Source organism: Pelophylax lessonae, assembly GCF_965119305.1.
Source record: "Pelophylax lessonae genome assembly, chromosome: 12".
NCBI classification, from domain to species: Eukaryota; Metazoa; Chordata; class Amphibia; order Anura; family Ranidae; genus Pelophylax; species Pelophylax lessonae.
This window is the reverse complement of record NC_138779.1, coordinates 120,892,222-120,917,990: the sequence shown is the minus strand read 5'-3', so window position 1 is coordinate 120,917,990 and position 25,769 is coordinate 120,892,222.

The window sequence follows — 25,769 nt, the reverse complement described above, 5'->3', positions numbered from 1 at the left end:
TGATTGCGATGTGAATTTATGCCCCGTACACACGTGCAGATTATCTGAAGACTTTTGGCTGTAGACTTACCAAAACCATATTATATGAGGTCAAACCTAAACACTTTCAATTTGTATGCAATCCGGCAGGCCCTTGCACTACATAGAAAAGGTAAATCTGCAGACAAAAGCCTTCAGATAATCTGCACGTGTGTACGGGGCATTAGTCATACAATCTGGCTGAATTTGCATTGCACAGACTTCGCATGTGAGCTGCACAGCAGTACGGTGCAAATCACATGCAATATCTAACATCGCACCAGTGTGAACCCAGCCTCTTTCCTGTTGTGGTGCTATCCAAAAGAAAAAAAAAAAATGTTTGGCCCTGATGCGTTACAAAAAAATAAAATGTATTTGAGACGTGTCTGTACATAGGTGAATAGAGTGGAGGAAGCCAGGCTCCTGTACATAGATGTACAGATTGGAAGCAGTTAGGCCCCTGGCTCAGAAAAATCATCAGAAAAAACAGGATTGCTGTGGTTTGGCAGTGCCACCCCTGCTGGCACACTTTTAGGTGAGCTGAGATGTAAGGAAATATTTCCAAACCCATTTATATTTAATTTCTTAACTCGTACTTCCACTTTTGCCAAAATTAAGATAACACCTACTTTATTTTTATTGCATGTTCTCATTCATAACTTAAAACTTGCTGTTAGGGGGCCAAAATTAACCCTGTCTGTACTGTGCTGGAAGATCTCACTATCCGCTGTAAACTACATTTAAACACTGCTTGTCCTAGCACAGGGTAAAAACAAACATTTATTACATTGCAGCTTACCAAGTCTTAGATGTGATGTCTGCATTAGTTTTATTTTTTGGCTTGCTTTCTTCAATTTTCATCTTAAAAAGCTCTCCTTTAAATGTATCCGTTACAGCAATGAGACAAACCATTTACCACTGGCAGGGTCGCTTACTATTGTCAGTTTTATTAATGTAAAACCTTTATCCCAAAAGAAAAAAAAAACAAATTGCTGTAACTGCTTATAAAGTGTTAGATGGAGGATGGCTTAAGTTTGTTAGTGTGTTTAAATCTATTACATTTAACACTCCCCTCCCCCAGACTGACAATGCTGCTTTACAAACGTGCCCCCTATGCTCCTTTATCCAGAGGGGGCGCTCTGGCCACTCTGTTTATAGGTGAAAAGGGTAAAAAATCATAAAAAAAGAAAACAAATGGGGCCACCAAATTTAATGGATGGTAAGCCCCAATATATAACATTTTAGTTTTTTTTATTTAATACCAATTTAGGATTTAGAAGCTGGGTTTCTGTATTGTATGTTAATGAAGGGAAACGCTGTGTGGCCCTTCCCCTTTTTTTTTATTTTTTTTTTTATTTATAAGATTTATTTTGTCCTTTATCAAAGCAAACAAGAAAAAAAACAATAGGTTAACCTCCTTGTTAACCACTTGCCAACCAGCCGCCGTGAATATACTACAATTGCGCAAAATGACGTACCTTTACGTTGTTGCGTTCAATAGCCACCAGATGGCCCAACCGGAGGCGCGATCGCCTAGTGGGGATGTCAATCAATGTGTCCGGCGGACCCGATGTCCACCGGCCACCCTCGATCACCCCTGGGAGAGGCAGAACGACAATGATCTTATGTAAACATGGCAGATCTTGTGTTCCTGCTAAGCAGAAACCAGAATCTCTCTTTCCCCAATTAGTGAAATCCACCCCCACAGTTAGAAAGCATCCCCTAGGGACACACTAAACCCTTTGATTGTCCCTAAAGTTAACCCTTTCCTACCAGTGTCATTAGTACAGTAACAATGCATTTCTTTTAGCACTGATCACTATATTAGTGTCCCTGGTCCCCAAAAAGTGTCAGGTGTCCGATTTGTGCGCTGCAACGTCGCAGTCCCGTAGAAAAATTGCTGATCGCATACTAGTAAAAAAAAAAAAAATTCATAAAAAATATCCCATAGTTTGTAGACGCTATAACTTTTGCGCAAACCAATCAATATACACTTACAGGCGGTCCCCAGGTTACAAACATCTGACTTACAAACGACTCCTACTTACAAACAGAGGGAGACAACTGGAAGTGAGGGGAAATCTACGCCTAGGAAGGTAAATTCACTCCTGTAAGAGTTCTCATGGGAAAAAGGTGTCTCCACTGAAGCTTTATCACCAATCCTTGTTTCCACAACAACCCAAAATTTTCAAAATCCAATTGTCATAAGTGAGGTGAAATCTTCTGAACAGGGGTACAGACAGCAAAACAAAAGGTACAGGGGTGTTACCCTTCCCTATGCTATCCAAAAAACTTAAAAATTATTATTTTGGCTGGAGCTACACTTTAAAAATTTACCTTTTCTGACTTACAAACAAATTCGAGTTAAGAGGAGCCAGGAGAGCTGAAGAGGGACCCGAGAAGAGGGGGATCCAATACCAACTGCACAGAGGAGGTAAGTATAATATGTTTGTTATTTTTATTGGAAAAAAAAAAGGAAACAAGACTTTACAATCACTTTAAGTGGCTAATAAGATTTACAGCAATAGAGACTGCAGCAAACACCTGAAGCAGTAAGACATTTTTTAATTACTTTATAGATATTCTGTTTAATTACTTCTAGAATGGAAGGTTATCCGCCTGAATGACCAGGCCATTTTTTGCGATACGGCACTGCGTTAGTCGTTTTTTTTCCCCACAAATAGAACTTTCTTTTGGTGGTATTTGATCACCTGTGTGATTTTTATTTTTTGCACTATAAACAAAGAGTGACAATTTTGAAAAAAAAAATTTTTTTTTACTTTTTTCTATAAAACATTCCCAATTAAAAAAATTTAAAAATCATCACATTTTGATTTTTTTTAGGCCAATTTGTATTCTGCTACATCTTTTTGGTAAAAAAAAAAAACCCAATAAGTGTATGTTGATTGGTTTGCGTAAAATTTATCGCATCTACAGCTAAGGAAAAGATTTATGTAATTTTTATTTATTTTATTATTTTTACTAGTAATGGCGGTGATCTGCGATTTCTGAGGGGGACTGCAACATTGCGGCGGACAGATCGGACACCTAACTGGCATTTGTGACACTTTTGGGGGACCAGTAACATTACTACAGTAATCAGTGCTAAAAATGTGCACTGTTACTGTACTAATGACACTGGCATTGCAGGGGTTAACACCAGGGGTGATAAAAGGGTTAAATGTGTCCCTAGGGGGTGCTTTCTAACTGTGTGGGGGATGGACTTGCTGGATCAGCACAGAGACCTGTGTTCCTAAAAGGGGGAACACACGATCCCTGTGTTCATTACTGACAGAGCAGCAGTCTGTGGTGTTTACATCGGCAAACCGCCGTTCCTTCTCCACGGGAAGCGATCGCGGGTGCTCGGCAGACATCACAGCCGCTGCACCTGCTAATTGGCTTCCCCTGTTGCCAACTGGCGTGCGCACGCGCGCCCCCACTAGCTGTCCCGTGAAACGACGTACAGGGCCGACCTACCGCAGTATAAGTACAGTGGCTGGTCAGCAAGTTCTTAAAGGCTACAAAAATAAATGTTTTGTTGAAACTCAGTAGAGTAGCATGTGGGTGCCTTCACAATAGAATTTTAGTGCACAAAATTGTCCCTGGAAAACACATCTGCAAGTCCAAAACGAACACAATCAAAAGGGCTGTGTGCATTTACCCTTGGGTAACTAAAGCCAAATATTTAAAACACTATATTTCCAAAATTTAAATGATAAAAAAATATAAACTATTTTTTTTACTTTATATTTGTCTGTTCTTTATAGTGAGAGAGTTTTATTATACTCATTCTTTTTTGTTCTGTAGAAATGAGGTTTAGGATCTTTCTCTCTTCTATTCTTTTGTCTTTTTCCCCTCTTATATTGTTATCACTTTAGTCTTTCTCCCTTCAGCAGTACATTACCGCTCAACCTAAGAATGTTCATTCACGTCAAAGTAGCTGACCTTTTCATCAGTCCTGAGAGATGGGAAGTACAGTATCTTAAAAAACCAAGCCCCCAATTACCCTTCTCAACCTATATTCACCTTTCTCCTTTTTTCCTTCTGGCAGAGAATCTTTGTCACGTTTTAATTAAACTTTCATTGAGTTAACTCTATATTGTTTCCTCCGTGGATTTCTTTCTTAGTCCCTGTTCTTGTCCATTGCCTGTATATATTTTTTTTTAACTTGTCACTGATGTTTTCATGAAGTCTCCCTCTAGAACAGCGTTTGACAGATTCTGTTTCTTTCCTGTTAAGTTAATATGAAAAGGGAACAATGTAAATTGTGAGGCTTTCTTCCCAAAGGCATTGCTTCAACTCATATTTCACTCAAAGGGCTCACATAAAAAGAACTATTTAACTCGTAGAGACTTGCAGAGAACAATAAGCAAAGAGAAATACAACACAACACATTAACTTAAACAACAGTGCAAAAAGCCACAATAGAATGCATCCTTCTTATGCTATAGTATGGCTATATGCTGGGGTTTCATGATGCAGCTTCATTACCAGTTGTGAAAAACCATATGTTTAGTCATATATTACATTTAATGTTTAAACAGCTAAATAACCCAAGTGCTCACTCTATCGGGAATTGTAGGCTTGCTGCTCTCCTCAGATGGGGAAACTCCAAAGACTAAAAATACTAAAGAAAGGAGGCGTAAACACCTAGGGCATTACCCTTCGACACCTGAAAATGTATTTTTTTTTTATTTTTTTTAATAACATTTTATTGTAAATTTTAAGAAATACACAGTGTGAACATAGCCAGCAATAAACATTCAAAAATCCAGGCAGAAAAAACATGGCCATGGTAAATACAAGTAAGCGCATAAAGAAATCATTCACAACAAATGTAGAGAAGAGGATGACCAAAATAGCTTTTGAAAGGTCCACAAGATACCAGCCTATAGGGGTTGCGTATAGTGTTTTGGCTGCCAATCCCGGGCTCCGATACCCCCAAGGGGAACAAGCTGTGTCCGAGACCAGGGGAAGGCTACCGTAATCAGAGTTGGTTGTTTCTTAGGGAATGCAGACGGCAGGGGGTAATACTTGGTAGTCGTTAGTGAGGGACGAACATTGGACGGGGTGGTTTGCGAACGCGATCCGCAAACTTTCTCAAATGTTCGCGAACCGCAAGTTTGCGGCGGATCCCATTCACTTTAATGGCAGGCGAACATAAAAAACCTCCAGGTCATATTTGCAGCCACAAAATACTTACTAGCTGTGCACACACAGTCCCACAACATGGACACTGACATACCAGAAGTATTGCTATTGGAAAAGTTGCCATAAATTATTATTTTTTTTTTTCAGCAAAAAAATTTATTTTTTTTTCTTAATCAGCCAGAACTAACAGCAGCCGGTAAATACATATAGGGTCCATTCACACGTTTGTAAAATGGGTCCGCATCCTTTCCACAATTTAGCGGAACGTTTACAGACCCATTGATTTTCAATGCCAGTCTGAAAAATTAGGCATTCACAGGATAAAGAAGTAAGTTTTGGCCAGTACAAGCCCCAAAAATTAGCCAACAGGCTTTCACCTGACAGCAAAGAACTTTGTATTCTGTGGCTGGAGGTACATTAGGCCAGTGTTTCTCAACTTTGGTCCTCAGGGCACACTAACAGGCCAGATTTTAAGTATTACCTTGGGGAGATGCAGACTAGAATACTGCAATCAATGAGCAGCAAATGATATCACCTGTGATGTATTTCAGTTTTCTTGCAAACCTGGCCTGTTAGTGTGCCCTGAGGACCGGAGTTGAGAAACACTGCATTAGGCATTCACAGGATACAGAAGTAAGTGTTGGCCATTACAGGCCCCAAAAATTAGCCCACATGCATTGACCTGACAGCAAAGAACTTTGTATTTTGTGGCTGGAGGTTGCTGGGTGGAGCAGGGACAGACTGTATAGTGACACAAGTCACTAGCTAATAGGTCCACAAAGGTCTTTTGTCAGTGTAGGGAGAGGTTGCTGTGTGGAGCTGGGACAGACTGTAGCAATTAGGCATTCAACGGACATAAAAGGCCTGCATTTACCTAAGACAGGGACCATGAATTGTTATGGGTGGTGGCGGATATTTGTGGCCTGTCATGAGGAATTTGAATCAAACATGGTCTTCTGGTCACATGTGTTGAATTCCTCCAAGATCCATGCCTCATTCATTTTTAGAAATGTGAGGTAGTCAACACTGTCGTGAGCTAGGCGAGTGAGCTTATCGGTCACAATCCCCCCTGCTGCCCTGAACATCCTTTCTGACAGGACACTGGACGAGGGGCACGCCAATAGTTCCATTGCAAATTGTGCAAGCTCTGGCCAGAGGTCAAGCCTTCCCACACAGTAGTCCAGGGGTTCATCACTTCTCAGAGCGTCCACATCGGCCATTAACCCGATGTAGTCGGACACCTGTCGGTCTATGCATTCCCTGATGCTGGAGCCTTTGCAGTCAACGCATAAGTCACGGTAAGCCCAACACTCACCTAGGGAAGATTCATTGGACGGATGGAAAATAGGGTTTCCATCTGTCCAGATTTAAGGGATTGGATGTCAGCGGACATGTCTCCGCTGACATCCGATTCCCCTATAGACATGCATGGGGGACCATTCAGATCCGCCAAAAAAACGGACCGGCGGATCTGAACAGTCCGCCTGTGTGAAAGGGGCCTAAGAAGACACCTGGACTCCCATCACTGAGCCCAATGGGAGCAACGCCATCAGAACCCACAAAGCCACACTCCTGGCCCTCACTGTCCAGCCCCTTCTCCTCTCTCCTCACAATTGTCCTCCCCTCTACCTTCCATCATGCCATCCTCATGTTTTTCTAGAAAAAGACAGGTTTCCGTGGCCTAAATGTTTGAGCGTAAAAAAATGACGCCGGATAACCCTCTTGCCCAACGGTTGACCGCTGGCTTGTCGGAACTGATAGCCCGCCAACTACTGCCATATAAACTGGTGTATTCTGAGGCCTTTTCGAAAATTTGTGGCCATTGGAACACCACTATGGAAGGTCCCAGGAAGGAAATATTTCTTGCAGAAGAGCATTCCAGAGCTATATGGCCATGTTCAGCAGCAAGTGAATGTATCTCCGGCACACAGTGTCAGTGTCAAGATACATCTGACTACAGACAAGTGGTCTAGCAAACACGGGCAGGGAAGGTATATAACTTTTACTGCCCACTGGGTGAACCTTCTGACTACCGTCAAGCATGTAACCCGTGGCACCCGTGTAGATTTGGTTTTACCGCCACGGATTGCATGCGGGCCTGCCTCTTCTTCTCCTCCTACTCCATCCTCCCTCTCCTCCTCGGCTGACTCCCCCTTTTTCCGCTGCTACCGTCTCTTCCGCTGCCCCACCCAAGATCCCCAGAACCTATTCGGCATGCCAGGTGAGACGTTGCCATGTGCTGCGTCTGTTGTGCCTGGAAGCCAAGAGCCACACTTGTCCTGCACTCCTTTCAGCTTTGCGTTCACAGGCAGATCAGTGGCTAACACCGCTCAATTTGACAGTTGGTAAAGTGGTGTGCAACAACGGTGCCAATCTGAGCGCACTGAAACAAGGCAAAATTACACACGTGCCATGCATGGCACACGTCCTGAACTTGGTCATGCAGCGATTCGTTGTCAAATACCCTGGGGGTCTAGGACATCTTGTGGCAGGCCAGGAAAATCTTGGGCCATTTCAAAAGATCTTACACAGCCATGGCTCGCCTTGCTGACATTCAGCGGCAACACAACCTGCACGTCAGACGTCTTATTTGTGACTGCCCGACACGATGGAACTCAACCTTGTATATGCTTGATAGGCTGCTCCTGCAGAAACATGCAGTTAACGACTACCTGTACAAACTCTGCAGCAGGACAGCTTCTGGGGAGCTTGGGTTTTTTTCACCGCGCCAGTGGCTGCTCATGCGCGATGCATGCAGACTTCTGCGGCCATTTGATAAGATCACCAAACTGGTCAGTCACAGCCAGGGCGCCATCAGTGACATCGTACCTTATGCCTTCTTTCTGGAGCGTGCATTGCGTCGTGTCATTGATCAAGCCATCGAGGAGCAGGAGCAGAAAGATGAGGACGTCGCAATGCTGGATGAATATAGAAAGCATATTACAGTGGATTTGTATTGTGCAGCATTGTGACTGGTGAGCGGTTCTGCAGCGATACTACAACTACAAAGAGTGACAAACACAATTAGAAAAAAGTATTATAACTGGTGTGATAGACCAGTGGCCCCCCAAAACGACAGATTGAAACGGGGGTGTTGTATAACAATATACTTTGATAATAGTGTATTTGGGTACTGCAGAAATTTTGCCTCTGCATCATCGACGTCACCTTCCCCACCACTAACATTAGAGATCTCGGAGTAGGCAGCAACAGCGAGGACCAATCTCCTTCGGCTGATCTGGGTACTGTCGTCAGAGTGCTGAGTGGCGGCTGTTGCTACCTCCTCTTCCTGATCCGATACCAAGAATGGCTGCGCATCGTAAATGTCTAATGGATCGGAAAATAATTCTTGTGACTCAAGCGGAGGGTATATGGTGGTGGTGGTGTCTTTGGGGGTGCACACAGCAGAGAGTGAAGAGGGTGCAGATGGAGAGGATGAGGAGGATGCAGAAGAGGAAGGCTGAGTGAGCCACTCAACCAAGTCTGGTGCGTCCTTTGACGTAATCTAACGCACCTTCTACAACTTCTCACTTTGGCTCCGGTCTGGTGCTCCTGCCCTTCCCCTACCACCCCTGCGGAAGGGCCTGTCTCTTCCTCTGCCTGTAATTTTTTAAATGACCCTGTGACAAAAGTCTCTAGAAAAGCGCAGTATATGTGGAAGAAGGTATTTAACACCCCGCTTCAATCTGTCGCTTTGGGGGGGCCACTGGTATATCACACCAGTTATGAAAAAAAATTCCCAGTAACTTTTGTCACTGTGTGTAGCAGAGTTAGCGCAGCGAAAGAGGCAAAATTTCTGCAGTACCCAAATACACTATTATGAAAGTATATTGTTATATAACACCCCGCTTCAATCTGTCGTTTTGGGGGGCCACTGGTTTATCACACCAGTTATGAAAAATATTTTCTAGTAACTTTTGTCACTGTGTGTAGCAGAGTTAACGCAGCGAAAGAGGCAAAATTTCTGCAGTACCCAAATACACTATAATATGCTTTCTATATTAGAAAGTATATTATAAGTGTATTACACCCCTATATACTGCACACCAAACAATAGTACACCTATACCAGTCCTTTAAAGGACTTTTGTGGACCTATTACCGAGTGATTTGTGTCACTCAGTGCCGGTTCACACTGATGCGATGCAGGAAAACTGCAAATATATCTGTGTGTTCCCGCATCCACAACACAGGCAGTTCACACTGTGCATGTTCACTGCAATTGCGGTGCGAATTCAGCCATACAAACTGTATGGCTGAATTTGCACCGCACAGACATCGCATGTAATTTTAGGAGCAGTGCGCTCCGAATAACATGCGATCTCTGTGATCTCATCAGTGTGAACCGTCTTTTAGTGCGATATGCGATCTGAGCTGGGGGTGTTGGTAACTCTGAATTGACACCCCCAGCGTATCGTATATAGCAGTGTGAACTGCCTGTGCTGTGGATCCGATGTCAGAACACACAGATATATTCGCAGTGTTCCCGCATCGCATCAGTGTGAACCGGCACTGACAGTCTGTCCCTGCTCCCCACAGTAAACCTCTCCCTACACTGACAAAATACAGAATATAGACACTTAGACAGTACACCTATACCAGTCCTTAAAAGGACTTTTGTGGACCTATTACCGATCGATCTGTGTCACTGACAGCCTGTCCCTGCTGCCCACAGCAACCTCTCCGTACACTGACAAAATACAGAATATAGACACTTAGACAGTACACCTATACCAGTCCCTAAAAGGACTTTTGTGGACCTATTACCGATCGATCTGTGTCACTGACAATCTGTCCCTGCTCCACACAGCAAACCTCTCCCTACACTCACAAAAGGCAGAATGTAAAATGGCAGCCAGGTCAGGTCTATTTGTAAGGTAGGGGGTACGTCCATGTGCTGAAATGTCTCAATTGGCTGTCCTGTACCACCTGATGGATGTGTCATATGTCAAAGTTCTGCACAATGTGAAAGAATATGGCTGCCGCGAACATCGCCATAGGTTCGCAATGATCGACGAAAAGCGAACGAGCAAAGTTCCCCGCGAACCGCAAGGCCATCTCTAGTAGTCGTCACGCAAGGTACAGAAGGGGGGTAACACCTCAATGTGGAAAAGGCCATGTCCCTGTGCTAGGACCGCTGACATGTTTCGGTAGACACACTCCCTTCCTCAGAGCTCCTAATGTTTACATCACTGTTTTAAAAATGTTTGATTGATCTGTATATCTATTTATTTATGTATATATATATACATATACACTTAGGAGTTTAAAACTGGAGCGTCCAGCTGTGCATGGTAGCCAATTAGCTTCTGACTTCAGCTTGTTCAATTAAGCTTTGACAATAGAATCTGGAAGCTGATTGGTTTCTATACAGCGCTGCACCAGATTTTTCACTCTCCAGTTTTAGTATATCAACCCCTGTGTGCACAATTATTAGGCAAGTGATGATTTTAACCAAATCATCATTTTGATTCATATTGTTCAACTCCAAGCTTTATAAACTTAAATGCTTATTGGATTTAAGCATATCAGGTGATGTGTAATGAGGGAGGGTGTGGCCTAAGGAGATATACACCCTATAGCAACGTGTGCATAAATATTAGGCAGCTTCTTTTCCCCAGGCAAAATGGGCCCAAAAAAAAAAAAAGATATTTAACTGACTCTGAAAAGTCAAGAAATTTTTAAAAGTCTTTCAGAGGGATGCTGAAAGCAGATAAATATTAACCATATACACTACTATGAGGTGGTGCCAACGAGTGTATATAGGTAACGAGATTACAACTGTGTGCCACTTCCCATAATGTATGTTGAAAACGAAATATGGAAAAATTAGACTTTACAGGCACAGGTACATTTGATTAACAGAAAAAATGTCATTCATAAATCATACAACATTGAAAATATATATTGCAATACATAATATTAAAACCATAAGGCCATGCTGTTACCCAGACCTAACCATGGGTGTTCATGATGGAAAAAGGACCCCTGACGGTACTCGCTATAGGTGTGGATAACCAATATGGATTACAGTAAAAATTTCAGCTCTACATGTTTCGAGATCTTAACACTTCTTCAGGAGCTCTTCTGATTATTCTGTATATTGCTAAAATACAAAATACGTTACATAGACATGTAGTACAATATTTATTAAATTAGAGCACAGTGATATAACCATTACCAAAATGTTCCAGCCTTGCTCTCCCACATCACCCAGGGGAGCCCAATAAGCCAGTGAGGGATGTGCAAGAATGTGGGGGACACACTCAGTTAATACCCAAGAGGAAGGAAAGTATATTAGAACCATTTGTGCCACCAAAAATGTAGGATATATTCAAATCCGGTAAGCTATACAAATATGTAGATAGAAGTATGAGGATACAGATACATATAGGGATAATGGGGATACCTCCCCTAAAAATGTCCATATAGGACGACTGGGTAACGGGAACCCAGTCTACCATAAAGAGGTTGGGGATAAATATGATAAGAAAAAGACAAATTTCAGGTTCAACAGAACCAATCTAAAAAAGCCGTTGACAAAAAAATACAGTAAGGGAAAGAGATCTATCAAGTTCAACACCAAAAGGAGATTGTAGGGTACAAGTATGTAAACACTTACCTAGAAATTAAATGGTGTCTGCCAGAGCCCACCACATGGGGAATGTGTAAATATATATAGCTCCAATAAAGTAGAAGGATATATATATGGTTTGGGCCGTTTCAAAAATTACACAACCTCCATCCCTATAATCATCCCAGGACCCATATGTGGGTGATAATCTCCCCAAAAATGGGGTGGTGGGTGCTGCTTTAGAACATGACCCGGCCCTGCCCCTGCCCCACCCCCTCTCTTTTCTGATTGACTAGTCGACTTTGATGGACAGTTGCGGCAGCCAATGGAGCGGCTGCTGTGTCTCAGCCAATCAGAAGGGAGAATCTCGGGCAGCTGAGACACTCGTGGACATCGCTGGACAGAGGGGGGCCTCTTGCAAGTGTTAGGGGGCCTGAGAATGCATTAAGATAAAAAAACCTTCTGCCTTTACAATCCCTTTAAATGATGTGCCTTAGCCCCTTAGAACAGTGGTTCTCAACTCCGGTCCTCAGGACCCACTTACAGGCCAGATTTTAAGTATCACCTTGGGGAGATGCAGACCAGAATACTGCAATCACTGAGCAGCAAAATATATCACCTGTGATGTATTTCAGTCATCTTGAAAACCTGGCCCGTTAGTGGGTCCCGAGGCCCAGATTTGAGAACCACTGCCTTAGAACACATGAATGTGTCTGCATTGATATGATAAAACAATGAATGCTAAGACTCCAGCAATTGTAAGATAGTACCCCTAACCTAGGGTTAAAAATGTAATAATTAAAATAATCAGAATGCTCCTAAACTACTTGAACCTATTAATCCTTTGCACTTTTCTAGTAAAATAACTAAAAACTTAAACCCATTCCAGCGATATTAAATTAACATCCATAAAATATATCTCTACCAATCAATAAGTAATTATGAAAATAAAAATAAACAATTTGATACTGAACATATACCTTGAACTCAATTCTCATATCAATGCATATATAATTATAAATATATTAATACAGGGCAATACATTTTTAATTATTAAAAATAAATCATTTAATGAATAAATTCACCAGCAAAGTGCAAATAAATAATTTTAAAAATACAGTGCTATGAAATCTTAATTCATATAGAAAAATAATTAGATTTATCAATAAAGTTCAATAAATTGTAATCAAAAATTTGTAAACTGTAAAGAACAGAGGGCTATAGAGGTGCTGGACAAACCGCTATGAGAGACAGAGATCAAACCAAAAATTATATAAAATATACTTTATTTAGAATACACATAATAAAATACTATACAGCAATGGTACAGTAGACAAGCACCAACTTGCACATAAAGACAAAACACATATGTGGACCTCTTAATAACACCCTACCCACACCCAGCCCCACACAGGTACAATGCCCTATAGTGGCGCAAGGTAACGGTGTCCAATGCATTTCGCCTACTCGGCTTCTTCAGGGAAGGGTAGGTGTAGAGGATTCACAATATTGTAATACTAACAAAAAAAGAAAAGAAAAATATAAATATAATATATGTATAGAAACAATTGTTAGTAAATTAACAAAAAAATAATTTCACAAATTCTTACACATAATACATTGTAAATATGACCAAATTGATTATACATTTAATCATCTATAGTTAATATACAGTGCATTGCGAAAGTATTCGGCCCCCTTGAACTTTGACCTTTTGCCACATTTCAGGCTTCATACATAAAGATATAAAACTGTAATTTTTTTTTAAGAATCAACAACAAATGGGACACAATCATGAAGTGGAATGAAATTTACTGGATATTTCAAACTTTTTTAACAAATAAAAAACTGAAAAATTGAGCGTGCAAAATTATTCAGCCCCCTTAAGTTAATACTTTGTAGTGCCACCTTTTGCTGCGATTACAGCTGTAAGTCGCTTGGGGTATGTCTCTATCAGTTTTACACATCGAGAGACTGAAATTTTTGCCCATTCCTCCTTGCAAAACAGCTCAAGCTCAGTGAGGTTGGATGGAGAGCGTTTGTGAACAGCAGTTTTCAGTTCTTTCCACAGATTCTCGATTGGATTCAGGTCTGGACTTTGACTTGGCCATTCTAACACCTGGATATGTTTATTTGTGAACCATTCCATTGTAGATTTTGCTTTATGTTTTGGATCATTGTCTTGTTGGAAGACAAATCTCCGTCCCAGTCTTAGGTCTTTTGCAGGCTCCATCAGGTTTTCTTCCAGATTGGTCCTGTATTTGGCTCCATCCATCTTCCCATCAATTTTAACCATCTTCCCTGTCCCTGCTGAAGAAAAGCAGGCCCAAACCATGATGCTGCCACCACCATGTTTGACAGTGGGGATGGTGTGTTCAGGGTGATGAGCTGTGTTGCTTTTACGCCTCTGAGACTATCACAGTGCAGGTGCATATATACGGAGACTTGATTACACACAGGTGGATTCTATTTATCATCATTAGTCATTTAGGTCAACATTGGATCATTCAGAGATCCTCACTGAACTTCTGGAGAGAGAGAGTTTGCTGCACTGAAAATAAAGGGGCTGAATAATTGTGCACGCCCAATTTTTCAGTTTTTTATTTGTTAACAAAGTTTGAAATATCCAATAAATTTCATTCCACTTCATGATTGTCTCCCACTTGTTGATTCTTCAAAACAAATTACAGTTTATATCTTTATGTTTGAAGCCTGAAATGTGGCAAAAGGTCGAAAAGTTCAAGGGGGCCGAATACTTTCGCAATGCACTGTATCTTAATACTCACAAATCAGAGATGGTCCTATATATAGAAGAACAAGAGCCATATATGAACGTTTCAGAAGCTGAATTGCCAGCACGTGAGATCAAATCGCACTTATTTAAATGCATTTTATGAAAAACCAGTTGTACTGTTTGTCTTCAATAGGAAATGGATTACATAGAGTCACCGGGGCTTTGAGAAAGATTTTTTTTTTTTATCCACCGCGGTCCAGACATAGGTATGGAGAGGGGCTGGGGCATCTAACCAGACGACATAGAAAGCCAAAGCCCCTAGTCACTGGCCCATACAAAGCCTTTAACCGATGTCCCTAAAGGGTTAATAGATAAGGCCACATACTGAGCTATTATTTACTGAATGACTACAATGTATATATTTAAACAATAGTCAAACAAAGACTCAGGCACTATATGCCAACAAACAAATGCAAAGAACCTACCTCTCCAGGGAGTCTTTAGGGGATCTGGGAAGGCTGCTGTAAACTATATTAATCTTATGGGTAAGCCAATACTAGCGACCCTTGAACATGCTGATAAGCCCTTGGATGGAAACAAGGAAGGAATATATGGGACAAAGTAGAGATATATAAGGTTAATCTTTGTTCCCATGTGGGGGAAAAAAAACCCATATATATATTTGCTTATCAAAAAAAACTTCCATGCTTGAGTACTCACCCTCAGCCCATCCAGTCTGTTCTCACAGCAACCTTACTGTGATTGCAAACTACAGGGCTGTTTAAGTAGCTGGGTTGTCACCAGAACGGCAGCCGCACCAGCTGCCATCCTCTCCCTACACTAATTGCTGACTCGCCGGAGATTGTCATGCGCAGTAGTGGCTCATCTCCCCTGTCTACCGGCCTCCCTAAAGTTCAATAAATTGCCTTAATCAAAAGTGTTTTTCCAAAAAGATTAATTAAATGATAAAGATTAATGAATACAGCAATATAAATTTAATAATAAAAATGTATTTGTGCATTGCAATCAAGTGTCAACAAACATTCATAAGGCTCATACATACAATTATTAACTTTCTTTACAAAATGCAAACTGTCTATAAAGTGTTTCAAAACCAGATTGCATTGCACCTCAGAGTCCTGGATAGGTGTAGACACATCAACGTTAAACAGTGCGAGAAACGATGTCACCTACGCAACTGAAAGTGCTCCTGTGAAGTCTGGTGCTCCATTTCATGTAGTTAGTTAAACACTCAACTATTGCACCTATTGTAACTTGCAGATTTGTGCTATGGTATTTATTTCCTATGTTACCTGTTCCAAGTGGATTACTATCTCTCAGATGTCATAAGATTAGCATTTTAGGCAATTGGGGCCTCTACATCTCTGGAAACTATCCCACTTTTTAAAGTTGCCAGAGACTTCCTTTTATTTGGACACTCTTTGGCTCTCTTTGAACAGGAGTGTCCAAGGCAGGGTCCTAGCAGACATGCGTTATCCTTTACATATAAATGTATTCTCCATGACACCTCATACAGTGCCTTGCGAAAGTATTCGCCCCCCTTGAACTTTGCAACCTTTTGCCACATTTCAGGCTTCAAACGTAAAGATATAAAACTGTAATTTATTGTGAAGAAACAACAACAAGTGGGACACAATCATGAAGTGGAATGAAATTTATTGGATATTTCAAACTTTTTTAACAAATAAAAAAATGAAAAATTGGGCGTGCATAATTATTCAGCCCCTTTACTTTCAGTGCAGCAAACTCTCTCCAGAAGTTCAGTGAGCATCTCTGAATGATCCAATGTTGACCTAAATGACTAATGATGATAAATAGAATCCACCTGTGTGTAATCAAGTCTCTGTATAAATGCACCTGCACTGTGATAATCTCAGAGGTCCGTTTAAAGCGCAGAGAGCATCATGAAGAACAAGGAACACACCAGGCAGGTCCGAGATACTGTTGTGCAGAAGTTTAAAGCTGGATTTAGATACAAAAAGATTTCCCCAGCTTTAATAATTCCCAAGGAGCACTGTGCAAGCGATAATATTGAAATGGAAGGAATATCAGACCACTGCAAATCTACGAAGACCTGGCCGTCCCTCTAAACTTTCAGCTCATACAAGGAGAAGACTGATCCGAGATGCAGCCAAGAGGCCCATGATCACTCTGAATGAACTGCAGAGATCTACAGCTGAGGTGGGAGACTCTGTCCATAGGACAACAATCACAAGACAATGATCCAAAACATAAAAGCAAAATCTACAATGAAATGGTTCACAAATAAACATATCCAGGTGTTAGAATGGCCAAGTCAAAGTCCAGACCTGAATCCAATCTAGAATCTGTGGAAAGAACTCAAAACTGCTGTTCACAAACACTCTCCATCCAACCTCACTGAGCTCAAGCTGTTTTGCAAGGAGGAATGGGCAAAAATTTCAGTCTCTCGATGTGCAAAACTGATAGAGACATACCCCAAGCGACTTACAGCTGTAATCGCAGCAAAAGGTGGCGCTACAAAGTATTAACTTAAGGGGGCTGAATAATTTTGCACGCCCAATTTTTCAGTTTTTTATTTGTTAAAAAATTTTGAAATATCCAATAAATTTTGTTCCACTTCATGATTGTGTCCCACTTGTTGTTGATTCTTCACAAAAAATTACAGTTTTATATCTTTAGGTTTGAAGCCTGAAATGTGGCAAAAGGTCGCAAAGCGCAAAGTTCAAGGGGGCCGAATACTTTCGCAAGGCACTGTAGATGCCCGTTTGATTCTCGGACAAGTGGGATGGGGAGCTTCAGATCTCCCTGACACCTGCTGCATGCACTAAAATCTTGACTCTTTCTTATAAATCATCCATCAGTAACGGATATCAGGAATCAGGCTTCACAAACGTTACGCGATGATATTATACTTTGGAGATTTTACATCGCATGTTCTCTTCGCTGTCAGAGGTTTGCCGGTGGTGCAGTGTTGCCCGGGGAGATATGATGAATATCTTCTGGTCTGAAGTACACATCTGTTCACTGATTGCCAAATTCTAAAAACTTAATGTTTTCCTCCACATCACAATACTGTGCCAATGCAAGCATATAAGAAATCGGTTGTGTGGCATTTGGCAAATGATGCATGTTCCTACATCCCTGCCCTATGTAACGCCACAACTCCACCATCCCTGAAACAATGGTTTTTCAAAATGGAAGATATTGGACACAAGGAAAGCCTGATGAGATCTTTGAAACGTACGTGGAATAAATTTATTAAAACTTGTTTTTTTGGACTTCTTACTCCTGTACGAGGAATTAAAAAAGTTTTAGCTGTTCATATAATCTGGATTCTATCAGCCTTTTACCCATTTGATAACATAATTGTCTGTTCCCTGGTCTTACATGCTTCAGCAAAGGTGAAAGGATTATGACCCCTTCCTGCTAGGGCTTTCACGTCTTTAAACTCTTTCTTTCCCCCAGTCCCTGATTCTGCCCAACTACCTTTACCTTTAATTGCTTTTGCTTTCCCATGTCTAGGTTCCCCCCTAGACCACATACTACTATAGCTTAATATCCTGTACACAAAGAATGGTACATCTAATATTACAATTCTATGAAAAAGTATTTGCCCCCTTCCTGATTTTTTATTTTTTTGCATATTTGTCACGCTTAAATTACTTAAATGATCATTAAACACATTTTAATATTACACAAGGATAATCTGAATAAATACAAAATGCGTTTTGAAATGATGATTTCATTTATTAAGGGAAAAGGCTGTCCAAACCTGCCTGGCCCTATTTGGAAAAGTAATTTGCTCTCTTGCTAAATCATGAATAAACTGTGATCAACCACGTTTTTTGGAAAGTGGAGTTAAATTTTACTTGCCACACCCAGGCCTGATTACTGCCAGACCTGTTGAATCAAGAAATCACTTAAATAGAAACTGTCTGGCAAAGTGAAGCACACTAAAATATCTAAAAGAGCAACACATCATGATCTAAAGAAATTCAAGAACAGATGAGAAACAAACTAATTGACATGATTGATCAGTCTGGAAAGGGTTACAAAGCCATTTCTAAGGCTTTGGGACTCCAGTGAACCACAGTGAGAGCCATTATCAACAAATAGAGAAAACTTGGAACATCGGACCTTCTCAGGAGTGGCCAGCCTACCAAAATTACTCCAAGAGCACAACTACGACTAATCCATGAGGTCATAAAAGAACCCAGAACGACATCCAAAGCACTTCAGGCCTCACTTGCCTCAGCTCATGATTCATTAAGAAAGAGACTGAACAAAAATGGCATCCACGGGAGAGTTCCAAGGCAAAAGTCACTGCTGACCAAAAAGTACACAAAGGCCTGTATTACATTTGCCAAAAAACATCGTGATTATCCCCAAGACTTTTGGGAAAAAATTCTGTGGAGTGATGAGACAAAAGTTTAACTTTTTGGAAGATGTGCGTCCTGTTACATCTGGTGTAAAACTAAGACAGCATTTCATAAAAATTACATCATACCAACAGTCAAACATGGTGGTGGTAGTGTGATGGTCTGGGGCTGCTTTGCAGCTTCAGGACCTGAACAACTTGCCATAATTGATAAAACCATGAATTCAGAACTCTACAAGAATATCCTGTGTCCATAACACACCAGCAAGTCCCACTCTGAATGGCTCCAAAAACAAAAAACTAAATTAAGGTTTTGGAGTGGCCTAGTCAAAGTCTAGACTTAAATCTGATTAGGATGCTGTGGTATGACCTGGCCATTCATGCTCAAAAACCCTCCAATGTGCCTGAATTAAAACAATTCTGCAAAGTGTGGGCCAAAACTCCTCCATAGTGATGTGAAAGACTCATTCCTAGTTATCGCAAATGCTTGATTGCAGTTGTTGCCGCCAAGGGTGGCACAACCAGTTATTAAGTTTAGGGGGCAATTACTTTTTCAGATAGGGCCAGGCAGGTTTTGTACATATTTTTTCCCTTAGTAAATGAAAACATCATTTAAAACTGCATTTTGTATTTACTCGGGTTATGTTTGTGTAATATTATAATTTGTTTGATGATCTGAATCATTTAGGTGTGACAACTATACAAAAAAATGAAAAATCAGAAAGGGAGAAAATAATTTTTTCACAACACTGTATATTGCTAGTGGAACAATCAGGGTATTCTTTTTATTCTTTTGCCAAATTCTCTAATGCACAGTGTCTGTTCCTGTAATGTACTGTGTTATATTTACACCCAAAACTTATCTTGTTGTATAACCCCCTGTGCTTATATTGCAATTTACATAAAATTCTATAGGCTGTAATATTTGAATGCACCCAAGTTATTGGAAATTTTGGAATATACGTAACATATATACATAACAGCTTCCCCTTGTTAAGGACTGGCCACACCAAGTCCTTAACAATCAGCAACGTCACAAACTTACCCTCACTCTTTCACAAAAAAAATGTTGTGTGAATAAAGACAATCAAGTCCTTTAATAAAATTAAAAAAGCCTCATGATGTAAATGCACTGTCAATCATGTAGATCCACTGATGTACAGCCGTGGCCAAAAGTTTTGAGAATGACACAAATAATAATTTTCACAAAGTCTGCTGCCTCAGTGTTTTTAGATCTTTTGGCAGATGTTACTATGGTATACTGGAAGTATAATCAATCTTAAGTGTCAAAGGCTTTTATTGACAATTACAATAAGTTTATGCAAAGAGTCAATATCTGCAATGTTGACCCTTCTTTTTTAAGACCTCTGCAATTCACCCTGGCATGCTGTCAATCAAATTCTGAGCCACATCCTAACTGATGGCAGCCCATTCTTGCATAATCAATGCTTGATGTTTGTAAGAATTTGTGTGTGTGTGTGGGGGGGGGGGGGGGTTGTTCACCTTCCTCTTGAGGATTGACCACAAGTTTTCAATGTGATTAAAGTCTTGGAAGTTTCTTGGTTATGGACCCAAAATTTTAATGTTATGTTCCCCAAGCCACTTAGTTATCACTTTTGCCCTATAGAAAGATGCTCCATCATGCTGGAAAAGGCATTGTTCATCACCAAACTGCTCTTTGATGGTTGGGAGAAGTTGCTCTCGGAGGATGTTTTTGTACCATTCTTTATTAATGCCTGTGTTCCTAGGCGAAATTGTGAGTAAGCCGTTCTCTTGGTTAAGAAGCAACCCCACAAATTAATGGTCTCAGGATGCTTTGCTGTTGGCATGACACAGGACTGATGATAGCGCTCACTTTTTCTTCTCCCGACAAGGTTTTTTCCAGATGCCCCAATCAGAAAGGGGATTTTTTTCAGAGAAAATTACTTTACCGCAGTCCTCAGCAGTCCAAGTGGCTTCTTTGCTGCCCTTTTTTACACAATGCCATCCTCCGAAAGTCTTTGCCTCATTGTGCTTGCCGATGCACTCACACCTGCCTGCTGCCATTCCTGAGCAAGCTATGCACTAGTGGTGCCCCAATCCCACAACTGAATCATCTGTAGGAGACGGCCTGGTGCTTGCTGGATTTTCTTGGGTGCCCTGAAGCCTTCTTCACAAATGCAGTGGATTGGATTAAGTTCATTTTCTTGGCAAAGAGGGACTTTGCAATTAATTGATCACCCATTCTGGAGTATATGCAAATTGCCATAATAAAAACTGAGGCAGCAGACTGTGAAAATTAATATTTATGTCATTCTCAAAACTTTTTGCTAGCGCTGTACTGTAGATCCACATTTACCATGATTCTTGACTAATGCCAACACAACAAAATAATTTTTATTTTACTTTGAACACTTTTTTCTTTGTAAATGTTAGTGCTGTAGTGGGTTGTATACGTCACACAGAAGCACCACTTCACAGATAGGGTAAGGGCATCGCCCAAGCATGCTCTTTCAAATAATTTTTCAAAAATATGTGCATTTATCCCTCAGCAACAAATCTTTAGTATATCTAACTTTTTGTATATGTAGATATTTCCTCTTTTACCACTTGCTGACCGTATAACTTACATATACGGCGGCAAGATGACACTGCTGTGCCGCATCATGTACCTAGTACGTGATCAACACTTCCAGGTAGGGGGCGCACATGCACGAATGGAGTACTGCTCCAGGATAGAATTACCTTCTTTATTATTCAGCTGCCTCTGAGAATGAATCGGGTGCCATCCCTGGTTGTAACAGGAACACATAGAAGAAATGGAACTGGAGGGCAGCACTTTGATGCAAACACCTTTATTCAAAATGATAAAACTATGAATCATACAGCAAACGTTGGTAAAACAACAGGGTATAGCTAACGTGTTTTCGCACCTCAACTGGGGCTTAATCATAGTTGAAATATTAGACATACATATATACAAGTAAAAAAATACAGACAAATGAAAACGACTTGAAACCATTAATTAATCCGACTAGACAGACCTGCACATGTCAAACGAAGGCATCATTAAATCAACAGGTAACCGACTCTAGAGGGCAGTCCCCTGTTAGCCAAAACAGCTAAATCATATGAGCTGAACTACTAGAGTACACATTAAATATTGTAAGAACATTGACACATTAAGATACCTTAAAAAAGGTCCACAAAGACATATGTTTCAAACCCCTACACATACTCAGAGGGATGTTAATAAATGGTGTGACAGGATGAGACGTTGTCACGGCAAAAATAGCAATTTAAAGGACACGGAGTGTGCACATTGGCTCCGTGCAGGACTACAGAGTGTATCTGGTGTGGAGAAAACTGCTTTTGCAACTTTCTCCAGCTTTTGTTATAACTGGATGGGGCTCTGTAGTTGGGAGATTCCACAGTGTCTTGGGTGGGACAGAATCTCCAACCCTGTGTTCGGGTTTTGTGGAGGACCAGCAGGGTGTGTGCTTAAGTGCACCCAGCCCCTATAATGAAGGTTTAGGAAGACCTCAGGGCTCCCAGTTAGAGACGCTCCACCCAAGGGAGACAGGTGGTCTCCAGTAGTCAGAGAGACTGCATGTGGAAGCCAAAGCCTGTGTGTCTGTGAGAGACAGTAAATGGCCTGGGGCCAGAAGAGCTGTGTGCATCAGTGTGAAGCTGTGTGCGTTAGTGTGAAGTCATCCACACTGAAGGAGACCACAGGTGACCAGCACGCAGAGCAGAGGTAGTGCTAAAGCGAGAGAGCCAGGTGGGCTAGTATTTTCAGTTGTATATTTACTGGAGAAGAACCCTTGCGTGGGAAAACCTATGTTACAAACTTTTTATTTTGCCTGTTAATAAAAATGGGTTACCAGGCCCTTAAAATATAGTACCTGACTACAGTGGATCACTGGAGAAATGCATCTGCCATTGAGCTAATGGTCCTCCATTTTACAAGTGGTTGTTGGATGCGGGCACAAGACGGTGGAATCCGGGTCCTTGCTCCACAGTGAAATCATGTCAGGAACTGTTGGCTGTGTGCAGAAGTGCAGCCAGGCAAAAGGCATTGCGTGTTGCAGGTGGTGTACCTTTGAAAGGAAACTAAAAACTTTTTTTTTTCCTGCTGTGAAATGTTGCATGACTGCAAAGGATGTGGTGGGCAAAAAAAGGATGCAATCCTTGCTAAGGCAAGGGAAAGGCTAATATGGCTAGAGGGTATTTCACCACATGCCCCAGCCATGCCAGAAAATTCATCCGAGTGTGAATTTTCTGTGAACTGGTGTAAATTAATCACCTCACCCCCAATTAAACTAGAAGTGAAATAGGTTGTCCCCCGCAACAGGAATCCAGGTGGACAACAGCATGTGAAAAGGAAGAGTATGGTCGTCCATGGCAGTAACATCCAGCCCAGCAGGGATGTCTGGGATCCAAGGAGTCTGTCTGCTGATGATCGTGACCAGTGGTAATCCTGCGGCAATGAGTGAGAGTCAGTCGTTAAGGAGATGCCAAGGAGTTAAAGTTCGGCGTCCAGTAGTGCTTGGAGTGTGGTCAAGGTGGGCATGGGATCTTTACTTGCCCCAGGTTCTGGAACACTGCTGGAGAGTCTGAAACGGCTGCAATGCCGCATTTTGGCCACAAAGAGGCAGTGGCTTGTGAGGATGGAGTTGAGAGACCACGCACTCAAATGAAGCCAAAGTTACCTGCTACAGGATATGGTAAGACTGTTGCAGTTTTTGGGACTGATCCCAGTGAAGTGGGAGTCCGCCCAGTTGGGAGATCCTCAGAAGGTGTGCAAATGGACTTGCTGCAGTGTCCTACCTCAAGTAGTGGGGAGACATAGGTTGAAGCTCAACCTGCAGCAAGGTTAAATACTCAAAAAGACTTGAGGACTCTGTATGTGCCTGGTGTAATCCAGCAGAGTGCTGGAAATGTTGGCCTAGGGGTGTCCAAAACCATCTTTGTGCCAGGTTCCCTAGAGACTAGACTAGAGAGTGCTGCAGAGATGCCAAGGGAAACCTCCCATGAGCCCGCAGTGGTGAGGCACATGGTTTCCCAGGACAACTGTGGTGAGAGAGGAGAGGTGGGTTGTTCCACTGCAACCAATAAAGAATAAAAAATCTCGACATTCATCAAATGTAACACTAAATAAATAAATGTTATTACATGTGAATCGTGCTCTATACAATATGTTGATCCCAGGACCTGCAGATTGAAGAACCGCCTTTATGATAACCTATATGACTTACCGTATATACTCGAGTATAAGCCGACCCGAATATAAGCCGAGACCCCTAATTTTACCACAAAAAAGTGGGAAAACTTATTGACTCGAGTATAAGCCTAGGGTGGGAAATGCAGCAGCTACTGGACCCAACTGGACCACTACAAGACACAAAACAGGGGCTGCGGGCATGGTACAGGAGATGGCGCAGGTCATAGTATAGGCATTGCACAGGTCATGGTACAGGCATGGCACAGGTCATGGTCATGATTTATTTACCTGTATGTATGTGTGTCTGAGAAAACTATATAATAAAAAGAAACTGGTTTGATATGCTACAACCACCCAATCGAAATACAAATTTCAGTGGAATAGAAATAAATAATTTATTAAAAAAGAAAAAACTCATAAAAATCACAGAACATGTATCAAAAGTCTGGCATGATGAAAAAAAAAACACACCAAGACAAACCACAACACATACAGGACGCACATGAATAAAATCATCCAAGCATTACCATTCCCCTTCCATTCTTATGTCATGTAAACCATTTATTTCTATTCCAGTGAATTTTTTTTTTTTGGATTGGGTGCTTGTAGTATATCAAACTAGTTTCTTTTTTTATATTGTCTTCTCATCAACATTTACTGGTTTACTCCCCCCTCTCCTTTTCTTTTTTAGCACTTGACATGCCTAATAATTAATTACTGAATAAGAATGTCCTAGAGGGCCCATTACTTGGTTTCTCATGTGTGTCTGATATTTCACCTATGATTAAGCCTCATTTGAGGTGCAAAATGCGTTAGCTGTACCCTGTTGTTTTACCACTGTTCGCTGTATGATTCATAGTTTTATCATTTTGAATAAAGGTGTTTGCACCAGAGTGCTGCCATCAAGTTCCATTTCTACTAGGGGGCGCACATACATGCTGCTGGCGGCCCGTTGTGATTATACACAGCGGGAGCTGATCTACGGCTGCTCTCTTCTTCCCCCTCTGCTTGTTTTCATTTACAGAGTTCCTTCTAGCTCTGGTTGAACCGGCGGCCACCCATCCATCCCAAAGACTATATACTAAAGACTATGTTTGACAATACACCCTGGAAAGTGTTTTATAAACGTTTTACTAGAAGTTATCTTTGCATATGTTCATCTATCAATGCATATCATCTTTATTCCCCTTATCACTGTAAGCTACACTAGCGCTGGTCTATATTTTGTTTTTCGTGGACTCTATGTCCGCCAGCACCCACCAATCATCCAGCACAGAGGCAGAAAGGTGGTCTTCCTATGTAAGCAAAGCAGATTGCTGTTCTGCCAGAAGGGAAGGCATGGATCCTGTGTCTCTGAATAGCAGGGACATGGATCCATGTCTTCCTAGTGAATGCACCTCCCAGAGTACATTAAAACACTAGCTAGGCACATAGTTAACCCTTTGATCACCCCTAATTTAACCCCTTCACAGCCATTGTCACTAGTACAGTGACAATGCATTTTTTTAGTATTGATCACTGTATTAGTGTCACTGGTCCCCAAAAAGTGTAAGTTAGTGTCTGAATGTCTGCCGCAATGTCGCAGTCCCGCTATAAGTCGCTGATCGCCGCCATTACTAGTAAAAAATAAATAAATTAATAAAAATATTCCATAGTTTGTAGACTATAGCTATTTGCTATAACTTTTGCACAAACCAACCAATATATGC